Below are 22,676 nucleotides of genomic sequence, written 5' to 3'. Positions count from 1 at the left end.
GACCTGAGATGATCATAAGTCACTTCCAAAAGTGTCAACTATCCTTAAGAAAAACAAACATTCCATACGAGGCTTATTAGCTAAAATGAAAAGAAAAAATTATTTTCCGTTTACCTTCTTGAGTCAAATATACGGTTATATATCGGTATGACAAGCCTACTTAATTGCAAATGTATTCAACCCTGTAAGTGACACCTCAGAGACTATTGTACAGATTTATTCCTTCTTAAGGTTGTCGATCAAATTATTATACTCTAGTGAAAAAAAAAATGTAAGGGAAAGATCAAAATAAGATAATTGTTAAAGTAAAAAGATAAAAATAAAGTAAAAAAAAAAAGACGAATTAAGATGAACATTTGAGTATAACGACTACGAGAAACAATATGACAAAACAAAAAAGAAAGAGTAACAAAAGACTAAAATGTAGAATAAGCAAAAGAAAAGACAGGGTTATTATATTTTTTTAGTATAGGTCGGTATTCTTGAGATAGGTCAACATTCTGTCGATGGTGCTGTAGTCGACTTCTGGCAAAAGTTAAGAAAAGGGATATTGTGCAATAAACGGAAGTAGCAAATGAAGGGCATGTTATAAATATTTGTATTAGCGATAAGGGTTTTGTAAATTCTAATTTCTGTTAAATTTTGGCTCCGATCCGACAAACGGATAAGGCAGTACCCAAAATAATAGTTTTTTTTTTAACCATTGAGTACTAAGTTAGGACAAAGTATTTCTAAGTAAGGGTCTTAACTGTATTAAATGATATGCCCTTTAAAAACAAATGGCTAACACTAAGACGATACCCGATTGCACATTTTATTATTTTATTTCTAATACCATTAAGTATAGTTTTTCTACGGTTGTATTATAACCTGGTTGAATTACGAAGCTGGAATCTGTATCATAATTAGGGAAATTATGATATAGATTTCATTATAATATAGGTGTTCAACCGATCAAAAGTATACTCTTTTCAACCCCTGATCAATCGGAAGCGGGTACTGCTTAATGTACCGCTGCTTTACTTATACTTTGATTTTAATCAGATTTTGTAGTTAGCAAGAAAAAGTTAACTCAAAAGTAAACCAATAAGTATCAGGTTTCTAGATTACACTATTTATCCTTTTATTAATTATGTCAGATTCTGAGGAAAAAATATCTTTGACACCGATCGATATTAAAGAAAACGCAGAATTTATTATTAATAACTTATTTCCATAGAAATTATTTATTAATGTATTTTTTGAAAAATTAAAAAAAAAATATATATATATAAATTTAAATTAAAAACGAAATTAAAAAGATAATATCGTATCAATGTATTCTATCATTGATTTAAATCAATAATCCAAATATTTTCTCAGAAGTAGAAAAAAATACGGTATGCAACTCTCTAAAACGGTCATTAATGCCCAACTGCGAGTTTTACGATACTCGCCAAGATTCGTGTCGTCACTTACTTCCTACTCGTACGTTAGTGGTTATCATTAAAGGTTAATTGCGTAGTATAATATAAAGTAATAGTGTACTAAAGTAAGAAATTTATTTAAAATTTTTTTCTTATTAAGGAACCTATATTTATTTTAAGAATTCTGGAGCCCTAACAGGCAAAAGAGATAAAATCTAAAATCGACTTGCAAAATCGATTTTCATTTTGTTTTTTAAATTGATTTGTTCGATTTTAAGTAATAATAATATAATCATTAATAATTAAAAACGCTATGGCGTATATGAATAAAAAATCTGTAAAAGGAAACCGGGAAATTTATGCAGCATTTTTCAGCTTTTCACTTTTTCTGTTACCATAGCTCCAGAGTTATGCAAGAAGGAAAGTACGCACACTAGTCATAAAAATTGGGGAAATTTTTTTTTTTTTTCATTTATCGACGTTCTACGATCCAGGAACCCCCCCCCCCCCCCAAAGTGGAGAGGGTAATGTTCATACGTACGTATGTACGTGAGTTGGTGTGTTTGAAGCTTAATAACTTTTGAATGGATAAACCGATTTTGATTAAATTTAGCGCAGAGACTCGTGTATATGGGGCAATTTTTGGATAAGAGATTGGGATCAATATCTCTGGTGAGATAGATAAGTTTCTTTTGGGGTCAAGGTTCTCATAATTTTGCAAACAACCCACTTTATATTAAGTTCAGTATATGCGTACGTACATGCTTATCTTACCATTTTTCAAAAACGTTTGCCCCTAAATTCTCTCCCTTTCACCAAAATTGAAAAAGCTGTCTTTTCGTTTATTGCATATTTTGTAACCGAATGTTTTTTTTATATCTTCTAGTAGTAGTAGTAGTGAAAAAGACCTAAAAAAAAACTTGGGGCAATATTGGTGACAGATCAAATTTAAAAATATCGATTCTTGGAAATTAAAAAATGTTTTTGGTTTATTTAAACTTTCAATCTACAATATTATATAAAGAAGAGGGTTTTTATTAGTTCGGGATAAACAAAAAAACTACTCGATCAATCGCAACCAAATTTTTACCCGTGTTTCTTGACATAATTGACAAGGTTTTTAGATATATTTCATCTGGGAAAATCTCGAAATACCAACCGATCGACTGCTTTCAAATTTTCAGGATATATTCATATTATACCGTTGAAAATTTTAAGCCCTCAAGTTTCTATAAAACCTGAATACTTTAATCGTTATTTACCAGTATTATTCTTACAATCATTAAGATAACGAACGGTGCGGAGGTTAAGGGGGTGGATCCTACGGGTAGTCGGGAATGGCGACCGAAACGAGCTCTGCGTGTGTCGAAGACGCCGTCCCCCCCTGCGACACGGGATTGGCGAGCTAAGCAAGCTCTGCAGCCCTTCGATAGGCTCCGTGACTCCAACAGGCCCCGGGGAGCCCGAGTTGGCTCCGGGGTTCGCCTTGGCCCTGAAATACCAGGTTTTGTTTAGACGGGCCGGCTAGTAATAATATTATTACAATAAAATTTTATCGTAATTCACCTCCTAACAAAAAAAATCTTAGTAATTTTTTATTGGCTGTATATTTATAAGTAGAGTTTTTTTTAGTTTCTTTCATTTAATAATAAACGTAGAAAAATTAAAAAATTTTTAGAAGGTGATTTTTTTGGAGGTGCGAGCAGAAAAAAATTTAAAAATACCGATTTTTGAATTTTTAATACTTTTTTTTATTTATTTACAAATATAATTTTACAATAAAACGTCATAATAAATTACCTTCACTTAAAAACAGAAATAATTTTTTTCTCGTACCATTATTTTACCCAATATGTAAGAATAAATAACCAATGCCAAGAAAATATTACAACTTTGTTATCAGTTATTATTTTTATACAAGGAATTTAAGATAAAATTTTTCAAAAGTAGTTTTATTTTTATTTGGTTTTATATTATATAAAATGTGGATAATCTACAAATTTTTACAACTGACTTTATGTAAAAATATTTTAGAATCTTTCCCACCCCATTTTAGTCCATAAGGTGAAGATTTCCTTTAAACTCATCTTCTCTTCATTATTAGCAATTAATAGAAGGCCAAAATAAAAATTTTCTCATCTTTACTTTGAGTAGTATGCATTTAATAAATGTCGGTATCAACAAACATACAAGCTGAGTATAAGATTCGTTACATTCTTATAACAAACATAATGATTTCAATGAAATCCTAAAATTTATAGTTCCTTTACTGAAACGATATGGAAATATATCAATTAATACCCTTGAAAGGTTAACAGTATCTAACATCTTTCCCAATTCGAGTGACTGTACACAAATAAGAAAACGCAGCCTCTTAGTGTTTCTGGTTGCTGCACCTGCATATGATCTCAATAAACGAAAGATGTTCGTTCAGAGTACAACAGAAAAACCGTATTCAGTTATATATACACATTTTCCCACCCTCACTATAACAATACAGCTGCTCATTGCATTCCATCCGACCGAATCCACCAGAATTTATCAACTACAATAGGAAGGGTTCTTTTGTAGACCTATTTATAAAGAAGGCTCCTTGTCAATCTTAAACTATAACAAAAAAAAAAAATAATAATAATAATAATAATACAGACAATAACAGAAGCGATGTTACAACCAAAAGAAATGTTTAAGTAAAAAATATGTTACATTATTTTTTCGTAACAAATAAGTTGATTAATAAAAAATCGATAGAGCGAAAATGTAGATCATCATAATTCCGTGGCGAAATAACAGCGTCTGTCTTTCAACCGGAGGTCCAAGGTTCTAATCCCGGTCAGGCACGGCATTTTTTTCACACGCTATAAACTTTAATATCATTCATCGTAACTGTTCTTATAGATCAACTTCTTGTTACAATATAAATAATTATTTTTTAAACAACTGATACATAACTTATTTACGCCTACAATAACAGTTTCATTTGTTCTGAATCCTCTGTGAGAAGAGGACACTTCCAGATGTCAGAGAGAATTAAAATCACGTCAAACAGTTTCTTTATGCTTAACTTAACTATCCTTAACAGATGAAGTAAATGAAAATAAAAAAATTAAACTAACTTTAATTTTCAAAAACATTTCAAATTATGTTTTAAAATTTCTAAAAGTTTTCAATAAACTTTTAGACAAAAAATTTTATACAATTATAAAATTTTAATTGTATTTAAATGCATCGGATATTTTTTTTGCAAATCTTTACGTTTTAGGAACCAACTAGTTTATCTACACGAAAGAAAAAAACCATACATGTACAGGTATGTGTGTCGCACTGTTTTTGACCTTAAATTTCAGGATTTACCCCGATTTTATTCAAATTTAGGTCAAATATTTCGATAATATGAGGCAATGATGATATTAATTTATTTTTAAAATTCGTTTTGGGTTTGGGATGTACTGCGAAAAAATTAATTTTGATTTTCTTCACCGGTATTTTAGAGAAACTTTTTTTTTGTCTTCAGTCATTTGACTGGTTTGATGCAGCTCTCCAAGATTCCCTATCTAGTGCTAGTCGTTTCATTTCAGTATACCCTCTACATCCTACATCCCTAACAATTTGTTTTACATATTCCAAACGTGGCCTGCCTACACAATTTTCCCCTTCTACCTGTCCTTCCAATATTAAAGCGACTATTCCAGGATGCCTTAGTATGTGGCCTATGAGTCTGTCTCTTCTTTTAACTATATTTTTCCAAATGCTTCTTTCTTCATCTATTTGCCGCAATACCTCTTCATTTGTCACTTTATCCACCCGTCTGATTTTTAACATTCTCCTATAGCACCGCATTTCAAAAGCTTCTAATCTTTTCTTCTCAGATACTCCGATCGTCCAAGTTTCACTTCCATATAAAGCGACGCTCCAAACATACACTTTCAAAAATCTTTTCCTGACATTTAAATTAATTTTTGATGTAAACAAATTATATTTCTTACTGAAGGCTCGTTTAGCTTGTGCTATTCGGCATTTTATATCGCTCCTGCTTCGTCCATCTTTAGTAATTCTACTTCCCAAATAACAAAATTCTTCTACCTCCGTAATCTTTTCTCCTCCTATTTTCACATTCAGTGGTCCATCTTTGTTATTTCTACTAAATTGCATTACTTTTGTTTTGTTCTGAGAAACTTTATTAAACTAAATTTATTACCTACTATAAATTATCAAAAAAATTTTCAAATAATCAACCCCCACCTCTTAAAATTGAAATACAGTCGAACCTCTATATAACGAACCTCGATTTTACAAAAACTTACTGTATCGTGACGTTTTAATAAAACTACGGATAAATTTACCTTTATTCAACGTATTCATACGTCTATATAACGAAATGGTGACACTGGACATTAACATAATATAGTATGTTGTAACATACAGTAATTTTTACAAAATGTTTCTTAAAAATAATGGTATTACATTTAGTACTTTGAACATCTCTATGAGTTTAAGGTAGTTATTCTTTTGATTTCTGTACCTAAATTGTACCTATATACAAACACAAAGTATTCCGGCAACAGTCAAGAATGACAGGTTATTTTTATTGAACTGGTAAAGCAAAAATTTCCAAGATTCTCTTATAACCCATTAACAATAAAATTCTAATAAGATTTAAACACATGTTCTGCAGTCACAGTCTGCCTAATACATTATAGTAGTGGAATTTCCCGAAATCCATTAACTAATGTAGAGCACAAAATTAATTACTGTGCCAACGTTTAATCATTTATCTAAAGGAGACATTTATCTACAGTTCGTAGACATAACAAATAGAATTCTTAGAAAACATTTAGCATATACTCTTTTTATTGTTCAGTGTATACATACAGTTCAACTTTAATTTTCCCGAAGAACCTCTAACGAATTTTTTCCTGGGATCACACACACCCTGGCATTTTCACACACGCTACAAAGCAATTCATCTCATCTTCTGAAGCATTACCTAACGGTGGAAAAAAAAACTTTTTTTAAACATTTTATTGCTTATGATCCTTATTTATTATTCGAAAGGAAACCTTTCTTAAAATTCCAAAAAAAATATTTAAAAATTATAAAAAATTCTATTTTAATTTTTATAAAAATCCTTTAAGAAGATCAAAAAATCGTATATTTAGGTTAAGGGGGCGAGAACAAAGCCTTCGTGTATAATATAAACAAATTATTCGGTAAAAGGTGTTTTTTTAAATTGTATTTACTTAATTTTTTTATATCTTGGATCGTTTTGTACTTAAAAGCATCATCGATAGTGAAAAGGAAAAAATAAGCTCTTTTTGTTTTTTCTTATTTTATTTTAATACATTGTATAATGTTAAGTTTAAAAAAGATTATATTCTCGTTTTTTTTTTTAAGATGTAACTAGTTATTCTGTTTCGTAAAAATATAATTTGAATTTCTGTATTAAAAGTAAATTTAAATTAAAAAAAAAAATAATAATTTTAAATTTAGAGTAAAAAAATAATTTTGGAAAATTATTTAAATTCAAATTATTTCAATTACTTATTTTTTAGTGATTTTTCGAAGAAAAGAACTGTAATATTTTTGGTCGCATTTTGGGAGTGGCGGATGAAAATGATTTTTCTTAACACTTTGTAGTATGAGTGCGAAAATACCATTCGCTTAAATTATTGTTTCCTTATACATTTATTTATAGCCAATGAATAAAATTTTGTGCCTCGAAAATCTCAAAAAATATTCAATCAATTTCATTGAAATTTAGTTATGCTGTAGTAATGTATCTGAAGTTGTGCGTGTGAAAATTTTATGAAGATTGGTCGAGTCGTTTTTGAGTTACGCTTAATTTAAGTTAGAAAAACTTTGAGTGAGACAAGTTAGAAGCGTGGTTTTCGTTGTGATTCGGCAAGTTGGAAACAAAATAAAATAATGATAAATCCGTCTTCTTATCTTTTTTTTATTTTTGAATTAAGAATTAAGGGTAAAAATAACCGTTTTTTACGGTCAATTACCAAACTTTTGTTAATTGTTTATAAATTTAAAATTAAAAAGTTTATTTTTTTATTTATTTTTTTAATGTACTTAACTAAAATCACTATATCAGGTTTTAAATTATTTTTTGTACATATTTCAAGATCATTTATCGATAAAATCATCTACTAAGATTTATAGACTACAACAAAGTTTGTGTCCTTTGAACAATACAGAGCATATTATGAAAATAACAATCTCGAATGTAAATGAAGCAGCATTGAATTTTTGTTTTGTTTTTGATGGGTTATTTTCACTCATCACTTTACAGACTGCACTTTCTTACACACCGATTACAATCTATTAATATTTTCGAGCTGAAAGCGATTCGTTAATTATGGAATGTAATAATGCCAAGCAGTGGTGAAATGTAGTTGCGGTAAGGGTCTTGACGATAGCGTAGAATGAACAACTTACGGCCGAACTGCAGTTTTTGTGCATCTTTAATGCTGCTGCTGTCACTTCTACTAGATCTGCTATTTGTTATGTATATTACTACTTTCGAGTTATAAATTATTCACGCTTTAGTGGCTGTTTCATTCTTTGCAGTTGTGGTTTTCTAAAATACCTTATGCAATCGAGGAAAATTTTACTAATATTTTCAATATAGCTAATATTGAAGATTTTGCTAATGTGTGGGTTCTGAATCTTTTCAAGAAACGCATCAAATATCTGCGGAGAAATTTCCCAACTCCATTATCCCAGCAATGAGTAGCGTACACGATTCGGATTAAAATTGGCTAAGATTTATACGTAAGAAATTCTATACAAACCTATACAAGAAAATGGTGAAAGATACAATCTTTACTTACGATTCTTCATAATCTAAATCTGAAACCGTATCGAGTAACAACTTAAGAGAACCAGACGTGGTTTCATTTATCTGGACATCTCTTAATTGGCAACATCCTCATCAGATATTTAAGCGTTCATTTACCGATGAGAAAATCGGTGTACGGTGTGGTGTTTCTAATTGTACTGCCCAATTTTCGAAAAATTGTACGCTTTGTTAACAAATCGTGAAAAAGATTACTGTTTTCTTCCTACAAAAACGGAACAAAAAGTCAACATCAAAGATTGCCTTGCACGCGTTTTTGAGAGCTTTTACAGAAGAATATACCGTTAGCAGAGGGCAGTGGCCTTCGGGTCCCCCAGATTTGTTCAATTGCGAATATTTTTTTCGGGGCTATTTGAAGAACAAAGGCGTTATCAAACTTTAGCGACAACCGTAGTGTCAATAATGATGTATGCCGTGCCGGCATGGAGTAGTGCTCTCGATATTAGCAGAAACAGAGACAGGTTGAAGAGAGCACACAGGGGGGTACTACTGGGAGTAGTATCTACCTATAGAACTGTTTCTTACGAGGCCCTCTGTGTGCTCTCGGGAATGTTACCGATTGACCTTATCGCCAGATATAGAACTGACAGGTTTTTAGGGAGAGCAGAAAATGAAGTCGGGGAAAACATACATAGAATCTGGCAGGAGAGATGGGCGGAGGCTGGATGGACAAGAACTTTAATTCCAGAATTAACAGGATGGATTAACAGGCGGCATGGAGAGACTGACTATTGGATCACCCAGTTCCTGACGGGGCATGGGTTTTTCAATGGTTATCTCCATAAGGTGGGAAAAAGGAATGAACCCACGTGCATGTACTGCGAACAGGACGATGATTCTGAGCATACGTTTTTAGTATGTAATAAATGGATAAGGCTAAGACACAACGCGGGTATTCATGGAAAAACGCCGAAGGAGACCGTGGATTTCATGCTCAGCAGTAAGGTCGCTGATTATATAAAGACAGTCCTAAAACAGAAGAATGAAGATGAAAAAAGTATGGGTTTCTAGTATGTTAGGTCGGGTGGACAGCCTCAGCGGTGAGAGCCAGCATGCTTAGGTGTGCTGATTTCAATGATCCGCTGAGGACTCCTTGGGGTGTGCTGTAGGGACAAGAGTGTATTATAAAAGATCCGGGGGTCACATCACGACTTGCTGGTATGATGTGGTTCCATAGAGGACATAATAGAGAATAAAAAATCTCAAAAGAGCCACCGGTAGGCCTGATCTGCCATGCCGGTATATAGCCGATAGGCGGGGAGGGCCTATTAGAGTAACGGACACTCTCCTGGGTGGCGTAATACCATCAAGTCGGTCCGGCCCAGGGGAGTAAACTATCGATGAACTGAAGGCGAGCAATTAAAAATAAATCGACGGTACTGACAACAGCGCTTTGCGTCAGGTGATTCTCAATTTGATCACTCGAGCACAAATGTGCATCGAATATCTTTTGTAAAAATTTGACAAATATGCAAATTTTTGCTAATGTACAAAATATAGTTACGTTTTCATTTCATTCGTAAAATATTACACGTCATAACCGAGTTTAATCTCTAGCAGTTCGGTATGTTGCTCACCCGGTATTTTGTCGCTCATAGATCGCATTGATAAATAATAGATTGTATGTTGTGTTGGCTGGCAGTAATTAAGAAGAAAATGAAGTTAAGATAGAGATTATCCTACCTAATTAATTATTAGTTTAATAAACAGCTGGCAGTAGTATTTTATGTTTAAAAGAACCCTTCTGTGTATTACTTATTCCTTGTAACTTCTACATTATTTTATCTGCACTCAAAGGTACAACATTTACGGGTATTTAGTAAATATTAACAGCTGGTTACCATTTAAGGATGTTGACCTACATAAAGAATAAATAAATACATACATCTGTTCAATCTTAAAACGCGCCGATACAAAAAAAAACTAAATAACGATTTGTTTATTAGATGTTACACACACGCGCAAAAACACACACACACACACACAAATTAGGTAGAATTTATATATATATATATATATATATATATGACAGACTATCTTTCTTTCTGTCTGTTAGAACATCACATCTGAACTGAACAACCAAATTTAATGAAACTACAAATTTTTAAATAAAGGTATTTAAAATTCCAAAAATATGTGCCCATTGATCACAAAAAGGAAGAGAATTCAAGATTCAAATACTGCTTGACCGATTGATTTTCTGGAATTGATTCTCGATTGATGTCTGGAATACACATAAAGTAAGACCAAAAATGGATTGAGTGCTACATTTTGACATCAAAACCTCTGGGTGACCAAATAAAAAGACAATATTTCGAAATTGGAAAACTACTGAACCGATTGATTCAGTACCCACGCTTAAATAAAATATTTCACATCACCTAATTAAATAATTAATACTTTTATTTATAGTCGCATTAACAATTAAAATCTTTAGTGACTTAACAGTGTAGTATAACTGTACCAATAAATGTGTAGTCTTCCACAAACTCAGGCCGAGCATTCCCGAGACGTGTGGTTAATTGAAACTCAACCACCAAAGAACACCGGTATCCACGATCTAATATTCAAATTCGAATAAAAGCAACTTACCTTTATTATGATTTGAAGCTGAGAACTTCGAAATTTACGACTTACGAGGACTAGTTTTTTTTTAGTAGACCAACCCGGTGGGTTAACTTACCGTCCTAAGTGAGATAATTATGATTTCAACCCAATTTAACAAGAAAATTTTATGAATTGAAAGCAATATTTGGGATAGACGTGAGGAACAACCGGATCGCAGTTAGTACATATATATATATTTTTTTTTTCTTATGAATATTACGGAAGTTTCCAGATATCTCATGCAACTTTCTAGATAATAGTTAATAATAATTATTATTTTTAGCTTCATAATAACGGTAAAAAGTTCCGGGTGATGGTATTTTAGTCAATTCCTCTAACCTATATAATTTTATTTCATAACTAAAATTAAGATTTAAAAACCTATATTTGTTTCAACCTTATAACGAAAATAAATAAATAAATGAATTTTTTATCCCGATCAGGAGATAAAAATAAATTATATAGATCACATAAGGAACGGGTAGATAAACCCATTCAGCAGAATGGGATAGATCCCAGATAGCAGAACGGGTATATCCCTAAATTTACCAGGATTGAGCAAGCAAAACGGCGGTACAAACCTTGATCAGAGCAGGATCACAATGAAGTTAATTATAAAATAAAAAATTGGTGTGAATAAAGTACATTTAATTATTTAAAATATAAACACACAAAATACTGTTAAAGTAAAATACAAGATCATATTTAATAACTTCAAAGTATATCATAATTCAGAAGAAATTAATGAAAATTATTTTTGTACATATTTATGTACGTTGAACAGGATGCTGAAAATTCTATTTTTTAGTTATTATTATTATTTAAAGTTCATTGTCAGAATAAATATTGTTTCTGTAAAAGAAATTCCTTCAATTGTATCATAAATAAATTGATTGAAATATTTATTATTAAATGGTTTTGTAATTTGTTAAAAATGCAACGAAATCATTATGAAGTCCTTTCTCACAAGACAAAATATTGTATTGAGTTATACGAAAACAGTTCTGTTATCTGGTTTAGCACAGGTGCACATTGTTATTTTTTTTTTAAATAAAAGAATAAGTAACTTTTCTATTTTTAATAAAGATTGCTCATTCATAAAATATAAACACAAAGACAAGTTTAAATGTTTAATTTTCTAAATATTTGTATACTTCATTCATACTTCGGGCGCTAAACAATATATTGACAGCGCATATTTGTTTCATGAAAACTTGTTCTGATTTTATGATGAAGCCCCTAAAAGATGATACTATACATCAGACTGGAATATACACACGCATAATAAACGTATAAAATAATAACGATAGCTTAGAGTTCGATTAAATTTCTTCAACACAAAACAATAAAATTTAATTTTGTTACATATGAATGGTCACCTCCTATTCGCAATGTCCGTAATCAAGTCAGGCGTTTATGAACGTATGATTTTTACTTTCCCGTCTAAATAGCGCTATAGCTCTGGAAGGTAAAGTATTGTTATCAGTCCAAATTGGGCATATGCGGTTTTCACCGGATCTTGACGTTTTGACCCCTACGAAACCCAAAAAAAAATCCAAAAACCGGATGAAAATTTTCCTGATGTTAATTTTCATAGGTACGTGTGTTCGGTGTTGGCCAGTAAATCACCTTACATTTGCAGAACTAGTCGATCGATTTTGACCAAACTTGGTCAGATTACTTCTATATACAAGTCACTGATAGATAGCACTAAATTTTCAATTGAAAAAGTCACGGGGGTGAGGTTGTAGAGCAAGATCACCCTTGATATCTCGAGATTTCGCCTAATTAAGGTCATATTTTTCTTAGGCACATTAGTTAACAATTAAAAGATAACAATATTTGCAAAAGTTTTTTTTCCAAAACCGTACTTCAAACCCAAAAAGTGCTGTTGCAGTCGTCTGTTATGTTGTGACGTCACAGGTGAGCGGTAGAATTAAATAAATGAATAATATTTAAAGTGTAACTCAGTCTGCCCGGGGATCGAACTCGATCGCTTGGTTGATTCGGTCTTGGTGCCTTAAGCCTCGCGGCTACACCGGTCTTTCTTTTTCTTTTTCCGGTTTAGCCTCCGGTAACTACCGTTTAGATAATTCTTCAGAGGATGAATGAGGGTGATATGTATGAGTGTAAATGAAGTGTAGTCTTGTACATTCTCAGTTCGACCGTTCCTGAGATGTGTTGTTAATTGAAACCCAACCACCAAAGAACAACGGTATCCACGATCTAGTATTCAAATCCGTGTAAAAATAACTGGATTTACTAGGACTTGAACGCTGGAACTGTCAACTTCCAAATCAGCTGATTTGGGAAGACGCGTTAACCACTAGACCAACCCGGTGGGTCGCGGCTACACCGGTCTGCCGACCGGAACGCGGTTCAGCTAAACGCGGCTGAACCGCGTTCCGGGATAATTACGATAATAAATCGTGATTTTTAATTTAGTTATCAAGAGAGTCACGATAATAAAAAAGCAAGATGGCCGCCATATTGGTTTAGGCCAAATTTTGCAATAACTTTGTTCTTTGTAATAAAATTTTTCCGACTAAGGTGTCGTATTGTTCACAAAAAAATGCTTCATAATTTTTATAATAAAACACAATTTGATAAATCGAATAATTCCTAAGATATTTAAGATTAAAAAACTGTAACGACCGCCATTTTGTAATTTGTCAACGAAGAGTATCGTTATTTTTTCCCCAATTAAAAAATGTTAGTTTATAATAAAGTACAAAATTTTATTGCGTTATTCTTTCAATCGATATTTCAACCGTTCTGAAACTATTTTTTTTTAAAAACATAAAATGTCGGAGACAGAAAAATATGCGTTTTCGGATCCGCGTTCGCTGGACATTTTATCTTCACTATGTTAAGTAGAATGACTAGAGTTTGGCCTCACCTTTAAAGTGTGTGCGTATATATATATATATATATATATATATATATATATATATATATATATATATATCAACAATAGGAAAAAAACTGAAATTTTAAAGAAAAAGTTTTTTTAAAATCATTGTTAAGGAAAGGAAAGAGTATAAATAACATCATAATAATAACATAGATTACAATGAACATCACTGTAGATCGTTGCTCAAAGATAAATTTACCAATTAATCATTTTCTTGCGAGAGTACATCGCCCGCGCAAGTGCGAAATACTTAATCACTAACCTTTTGTTAATAAATATCAATTCATCCACGACATAATAATTGTCGTGTATCATTTCTATTCATATCTCTTCTAATTTAGCTTATTTAATTAAACAAACGTATCAGATTAAAAAATAATTTACGACTGGAAAACCATTCGTCCAAAAACGCAAAATTTGTAGTGAGGTTAATAAAAATTATTATTTAAGGAGGCATATGTTTTTACAATTTTTCACGCTTTAACACGAGCGATAATTTGTTCAAATCAAAAATTACTCAAAAAATCTCAGTTTTTCATCAGTTTTTTTTTTTAACAAAACCATTTCAGCAATGAAACGGAATTGCATTAATTGACTGACAACTGATTTGATCGGACGGCTCTGTTATAACGTTTGAATTATGCGGCTGAAACCTGAATCATAATGAAATCGTTTCATTATGATAGCTGTTCAACCAATCAAAAGCCTACTGTTAGAAGTAAAAACCCCTGACCAATTAGAAGCGAGTATTTTTTAATATATCAGCTGTTTTTTTTTTTTTTACTTTGATTTTAATTTGATTTTGTAGGTAGTAAGCAGAAGTTAATTTGAAAGTACACCAATAGGTAACTAAGTTTTCTATATTACACTGTTTATCCTTTTGTTAATTATGTCGACTTTCGAGGAAGAATCTTTAACACCGATTTATATTAAAGAAAAGGCAGACTTATGACTAATAACCTATTACCACAGAAATGTATTATTTAAAGTATTTTTTTAAAAATTAAAAAATATTCCGTAAACAATATATTCTATCATTGATATAAATCAAGAATCCCAATATTTCCTCAGCAGTAGAAGAAATATGGTACGCAACTCTCTATAATGGCCATTAATGCACTCTTGGGAAGTTTAAGACACCCGCTAAGATTCGTGTCGTACTTTATAGATTCGTACGCAATAATGTACTGTTATTATAAAGCTTCAATTCAAATTAATTGGCAAAGATACAGCGTTTCAAGTGCAAGTAGAAATTCGGTATCGTTACCGTATAACTTTTATTGTATATCTGATTAAAGATTAATGCGGAGACGTATTTATTTTCATTATATTACAGTAAATTCTTATTGCTTGTCATCATTATTAAATATTAATTATGCTTACAAATATTCCTGTTTCAAATATATCATCTGTTCCGTCAACGAGTTTTCGAAATGTAAAAATCTAATGTGAACATCATATGACTTCCTTGTGTACGCCTATTAAATTACATATACACATTTTTTTATTTTTTTATGAAAAGTACAGAAAATTTTCTTACATAAATAACTTTTTATATTTTTTCATTTTTTAAAATTATTTTTACTGAATTATTATTTATTGTAAATATTTTTTTACAATCAGAGGTTATTAATAAATCAATATATTTAAATTTAAAAAGGTACTTACGTATTAACGCCACCGCAGCTACTGCTTTATTTAAAAACAAAGTAGTCAATCGGATTTCGGTGGAAAATGGGCCGATATAGAGTTTAACATAGATTCAAAACAGTCTCTTTATTAATTTTAATAAATGGTTATTTATATTTATTTATTTTATTAACCAAACTTAACCTACGCTCGCTAACCTTGACTAATTAACAGGAGTGTTTTGATTATTTAAATAATAAATAATTGCAATAATTACTGAATTTATTAAATAAATAATCAAAAAATTACGGTGTTAATTAATCAAGGTTAGCGAGCGTAGGTTAATTTTGGTTAATTATATTTATAAAATAAATAAATATAAATAACCATTTATTATAATTAATAAAGAGACTGTTCATTTTCCACCGAAATCCGATCGACTACTTTGTTTTTAAATAAAGCAGTAGCTGCGGTGGCTTTATTTTATAATATTATTAAATGTAACATACAGCTTTATTTAAGCTGTAGCTGCGGTGGCGTTAATACGTAAATACCTTTAAAAAAAAGGAAATGAAGTCTGATTGAATCGATATCCCAACTCCTTGTAAAATCCAAATACTTCATTAATTAAAATTTTATTTGGCTATAACTCACTCTAGAACCAATGAAAATAAGTACCACTTATGATATATCGTTGAAAAGCTCTTAATGAGATCAGTTATTACTACTGCAGTTAAAAAAAAAAAAAGTCTAAAATCCAATTTTTTTGGATTTTGGGCTTTTTTGGTAGTTTTTTTGGCCACTTTTGGTAGAGTCGATTACAATCAAAAGAGGAGATGCACAACTAGACGCTACAACAGTCCTAAATCCAAAATTTCAACATCCTACGGCTAATCGTGATGCATACGTACGTGTAAGTGTTACGCCGAAACTAGTAAAAATGGAATCGGAGATGGTCAAACTGGATATTTTCGTTGAACTCTGAAAACCGAAATTTTTCGCGATACTTCCTTTACTTTGTACAAGGATAATTTGTACAAATATAAAGAAAGAATTTAAGAAAAAAGGACTCATTATATTACATGTTATCAATAATATCAAGTGGAAATAGGAGGTGCTGCAGTTCCGCACTGTCTATACGCTAGACACCACTGATTGTGTATTTTTTTATGTTGTTCAGATCACGGCTTTACCATAATTTCCCTTAAGATCCATCTAGGCAAATATTTGGAGCAGTTTCAATTTTTATACGTAAAGTAACATTCTAATATGATCTACATAATAATGTACATTATGTATATATATATATATATATATATATATATCAGGCATATTCTATTTATTTATAAAATGTTTACTTTCAATTGATAATTTAATGACACTCTCTCTAGAAAATTTTTATTTGTAAATCAAGCAATAATAACCGAACTTACCCAGCATTTATTTAGGGATTAAAATATAATAAAAATAAAGCTGAAAATTATTATCAGTATTTGGTTATTTTATTTATTTATTTATATTTACTTGATTTTTCTTTTAACATGTACATAAATATGTGCTCAAATTACTTTCATTAATGAATTCTGAATTGCGATTTATCTTGATATTTAGTATCTTTATGCGTTATCCGTCCCAGTACATCAATTAGATCTTGAGTTATTGCATTTTTGTGTTTTCAGCAATTTTTTTTCTATTCTATAACATAGGTAGGATTAACTAACATTAGGACTTTAAAAATTACTATATAGCATGTTTTATAATAATTGATAAATAAAATTAGAGAAAACACATTAACATGCTGTTTTATACCGCTCATTTTAGGCATATTAACATATTAGTCAAGGTTAGCGAGCGTAGGTTAATTTCAAGTGAAGCAATAACGGATTGAGAAACGTACCTTAGAGAGGTGTGTGTGCTGATCATTTATTAAAAAACTCAAAAAAGGTGGTCCAGGAATGACGGTAGAAAGAGACGAGTCCTTATTTTCAAAAATAAAATACAATAGAGGCAGAATTCTTCCAAATCAGTATTTGGAAGTATTTGCAAAGAAATTATACGTGTAATCAAAACAAACTTAAATAAATAAGTGCAATAGTTACTGAATTTATTATTTAAATAATCTAAACATTACTGTTAATTAGTCAAGGTTAGCGAGCCTAAGTTAAGTTTGGTTAGATTATATTTGTTATTATAAGCAATAATGCTTATTTTTATTATGCAAAATATGTTAATAAGGAGAATGTTTAAAATAACCGGTATAAAACAGTGTTTTTCTAATGTATTGTCGTGTTATTTTTATTGAGTTATAAGGTTACTACGGTAATTCTCTAATGTTTTATTCATCAGTTCAGTTATAAAACATGCTGCTGTATTAAATAATTTCTATGTGAAAAAATGCGAAAAAAGTGGGGGGCGCAAAACGAAAACGTACCTAATTTAGATGTTAGTTTATCAGTTTTGAGAGGTGCCTTTTACGGTAATATAATATCAAGAAATCCAAAATCAAAACATTATGTTAAGAGAAGTTAGTTTATGAAATACTGCAATATTTCCTTTGTTGTGTAATGTAACAGAACGTTAAAATTAAAAACAAAGTTTTTTATTTATAACTATAGAAATGTAGCAGAAAAACGAGAGTAATAATACAGTATATAATACATTGCTATACAGTGCGAACGTAAGAAATGTCAACTTGCATTAAAAGTATATAACAATGTGCTAGAGGAGGGAAAACCCGTATTTTTAAATTAATTTATTTTACTTTTTCGTAATCATATTGTACGTTTTACTAGACGCAGAACCCAATTTCTATTTTCAGTCATTTCTATTCTGACTCAAAAAGAAGTAAAATTTTATAAAGTTAATTACAATTGGAAGCAACATTAATAATTGTTTTTTTAGGTTTTCTGTATTTAATACCAGATTTCTTTGTCCATAAACTATCGTTAATTAAGCCAGTTTTAAATTGAGAATGAAGAGACGTTAACGCATTAAAAATAATGCAATGTTTCATAGACAAATATTTTTTAAAACTGATTTCCCGGGTGAAAAATCCTGTTTGCTAATAACATTCCAAATATTTGCTTTGTTATTTTTTAAATGCTCAAACCAAATTACAATTATCTTTCATAAAATCGCAAATCTAATATTTTGCATTAATCACAACTGAATAAATTTTATTAAGTATACTTTAAATTATAAACAAATAAATTTACAAAAAAATAATAAATATTACTTACAATAAAATCTTTTAATAAATGTTCAACGAAATAAGATTATATAACACTGATTTGAAACCTTACTAGTTCAACTCACTGGAAGCTAAAAGCATTCGATACTCGCTGTATTTATGAATTAGAAACGCTATTGCTACATAGTACAATAAAAAAAACAAAATTACCACACACGCACATGCACTTAACCCAACCACCAAGCTCGAATCATATACAACACCTGAAGCAGCAGTCTCTTCACGTTGTTTAAAGTGTTGAAACAAAAACGACTAACATCAGTGTTGCCACTTGTTCTACTAGTTTTTCAAAGAACCAATATTCCCTACTTATTAAAATATTTCCCTCTTTATTATTTCTCTAAAAGCAGAAAATCTTAATCGGAGTAATTTGATTACTTCAACAAATTTATTTTAATGTATTATTTTATTAAAATTGTTTTAATTTATTTTTAATGTGATAAAAATGAGAAATTGGAGTAATATATATATTTTTAAATTTCATTTTAAATTTAATAAACATTATTTTTTTAAACGCGTCCAGTTTAATGAATTTATTATTAAATATTAAATAGGTATCACACATATATTACAGTTTTATTACCTAAATTTAAAAAAATAAAAAAAAACAAAGAAACGTCTTTAGATAACTCGATTATACTAATTACTTTAATAATTTTTTTTAACAAACTATAATAATTGAACTTTATATGATAAATTATGTAATTTAGTACCTACAGTATATAAATAAAATTTCAAAAATTTTTTTAAATTACAAATTCAGATAGATTGATATGTTTCATATAATATAATACATACACACATACAGTATATATACAGGCTGATTCAAAGAAACGGGAAATTAAAAAAAATTAAATAACGTTAATGAAAAATTTTTTTTAGAAAATGAATTTTATTTCATGTAATTATACTAATGTTGCCATTTTAGGATACATACATTTTAGTTTATTTTTTTAAAATGACATCTTGCAGGTGACCTCTTCTACGTAAACACTCACGAAGTCTCTTCGTTAAATTGTTCGTGGTTTGACGTAACATCTCGACTGGAATTTCCGCAATTGCTTCTCGGATCTTTGCCTTCAGTTCTTCCGTTGTAGCAGGTCTACTGTGGAACACTTTGCTTTTAAGGTGACCCCACAAAACGCAATCGCAAGCTGAGAGATCAGGCGGTCTGGGAGGCCATCTAATGTCACCATTTCGTGAAATGACACGTTGTCCAAACAATCGGCGTACAGCTGCCGTCGATATTCGTACAGTATGTGACGTTGCTCCGTGTTGTTGAAACCAGGCTGTGTTAAGAATCGGTGGAAATCTCTTTTGTTGTTCCACAACAAAGGTTTCAAGCACGGCTACGTAACAAGCCGACGTCACTGTAATCGCAAGACCGTTGTCATCCTCAAAAAAATAAGGGCCTATAACACCGTAAGATGACATAGCACACCACACGGTCACTTTCTGGCTGTGCAACGGACGCTGGTGTAGCTGCGTAGGATTTTCTTGTGTCCGGTATCTGAAATTTTGCTTGTTAACAAATCCACTGAGGTAGAAATGCGCTTCGTCTGATATCCACAGTTCGTGAACAAACTCTTCGTTATCATTTATCTTCTGAAGCATTACATTACAGAATTGTGCTCGCACAACCGCATCCTTCGGTTTCGGTTCCTGGACGATCTGCAACTTGTATGGATGGATGGTATTGCAAGTCCTTCACTAACATTCTTCGAACACTTGAACTACACAATTTTAAAGATGCTGAGAGACGACGGATTGACCGATGTGGATTTCGTGTGACAGCATCTTGTAAAGCTTGAACATTCTGTGGTGTACGGACGGGTCGCTCACGGCCTGGAGATTTCTTTTTCATTGCCGAACCAGTTTCCTCAAAATTAGATATCCATGTTTTAATTGCATGTGCTGATGGAACACGGTTGTGCCATCCCAGATTAAAATGACGGCGAAATTCTCTACGCGCTTTCTCCACACTGTCATTGTTTTCTGTAAAACGCTTTGATAGCAAATGCACGTTGCGCACCTCTCCAAGGATCCATGACAACTAAATGGCAGGTTAGGACAGAGAGGCTGGCGCCACTTATCAAGTGGTACCAATCGCCCACGGCTACAACACAACTTTCAAAATTTCCCGTTTCTTTGAATCACCCTGCATTGTATAATATACACAACATAATATATAATATATTAGAAATCACTATTATAACCCTGATGCTTAGTGAGAAATTAATTCATTTTTTTTTCATTTAAAAAAAAAATAATAAATACATATTTTGGTGTATTTAAATCCCTTTCTTTTAAGGGAAAATTTAGACACTACCACACAACCATTTAACAAAAATATTTATGTTTAAAAATAATGGTGATGCAAATAATTAAGAATGGAAAAATATTTAAAAAAGAAAAATGAAAATTTTAAGATAAATTTTAGAAACTACAGACTAAGAAAAATAATCTTTATTTAACTTATCTTTAATAATTAATTGTTAAATTACTTCCTGGCACAAGTGGTAGCATCTCAGCCTTTTACCCAGAGGTCCTGGGTTCGAATCCTGGTCAGGCATCGCATTTTTCATACACTACAGATTTCCATTAAAGCTAAATGATCACAAAAGTCAATGTCCACACACCTCATTAAGTAAAAAAGAACAAAAAAAAACAAAAATAACTAGTCTCAAGACATCAAAAAAGATCAAAAGGAATTAAATATTAAAGAAGAATAAATTTAGGACCACATATTTTCAAAAATAAAATAAAAAATTTCAAGGGTTTTCATGAAAAGAAGTACCACTTATAATGTATTGTTGAAAAGCTCTCAATGAGGGCTTATTACTGCAGTTAAGAACAAGTCCAAAATCAATTTTTTTTTTGATTTTGGGCTTTTTTGGACACTTTTGGTTCAGTCTATTGCAATCAAAAGTGGAGGTGCACAACTAGATGTTACAACAATCCTAAATCCAAAATTTCAAAATACTACTGCTTATCATTTTTGAGTTATGTGAGATACATATCTACATATACATACAGACGTCATGCCGAAAATAGTCAAAATGGATTCAGGGATGGTCAAAATGAATATTTCTGTTGAAATCTGAGACCGAAATTTTTCTTGATCACAATACTTTGTTTAGTTCATACAAGGAAGCAAAAAGCAACAATAGTAAAAATGTTTATAAGTAAAGATCCTTTCTTATAAACCAAAGGATTGTTTTTCTCCACTTTAATAGAGATGGATATTGTTTATTGTTTTTTTTAAGAATAAGTGACTATGTTTTAGGAAAGATTGCGCATTCATAAATGTAAAAACAAGGAAAAATTAAAATTTTTAATTTTCTGAATACTGGTTTACAAGTTTTATAATTATGGGCATCAAACAACAATATGAAAGCCTATTTTTGTTATTTAAAAACTCAATGTAACCTTTTAAGGGAGACCTAAGAAATGATATTATAATTTATATGGGATTATAAGTAAGCATAATAAATATCTAATAATGATGACAAGTTTAGTGTTTTATTAGGTCACTTTAAAGCAAAATAATATAGTTTGAAAACAAGACAAAATGGGTTTCAAAACTATCTACTGACAACTATAAAAAGGTTACCAGACTTTGTTTGTATAGGGACCTCAAACAGTTGTGTTTGATTAAAAAAAGATGAATTTTTGAAAACAATAATGGTATAATGAATCTAGGATCCATTATTGTGAGCACCCTCCAAGCATCAAAGTATGAAGTTAGCAAATCACAAAAAATTCATGACCCACCTCAGCTGGTAAAGTGTTGCTAACAATTTTTAGGGTTGCTAAAGACCTAACATTCTGTAATCTTTTGGAAGGACAGTTAATGCACTGCAATACTGTAGAACTGAAAAAAAGTGGTTTAAGAAGAGTTAGTACTTTTTTAGGAAAATGCACAATTAAAATTTGAAATTATAGAAATATTAGCCGGCTCATCTAGCCAGAACCCAGGTCAGCCCAGACGAACCTCAAAGTCAA

The 22,676-nt window shown here is 30.8% G+C and overlaps 1 protein-coding gene across 1 annotated transcript in view; it reads right to left on the bottom strand.

Moving 5' to 3' along the window:
• Positions 1-18,899, bottom strand: part of SP1173 (major facilitator superfamily domain-containing protein SP1173) — a 281,971-nt gene extending 263,072 nt beyond the window's left edge. Inside the window, exon 1 of the mRNA XM_075358237.1 lies at positions 18,661-18,899. The gene's annotated coding sequence lies outside the window, so the exon portion shown is untranslated. The remainder of the gene's footprint in view (positions 1-18,660) is intronic.
• Positions 18,900-22,676: the final 3,777 nt, after the last annotated feature.

This window comes from Lycorma delicatula, chromosome 2 (assembly GCF_047948215.1).
Source record: "Lycorma delicatula isolate Av1 chromosome 2, ASM4794821v1, whole genome shotgun sequence".
Taxonomy (NCBI): domain Eukaryota; kingdom Metazoa; phylum Arthropoda; class Insecta; order Hemiptera; family Fulgoridae; genus Lycorma; species Lycorma delicatula.
Note: the sequence above shows the minus strand (reverse complement) of the source record. Positions and strands in the feature narration are given on the sequence as shown.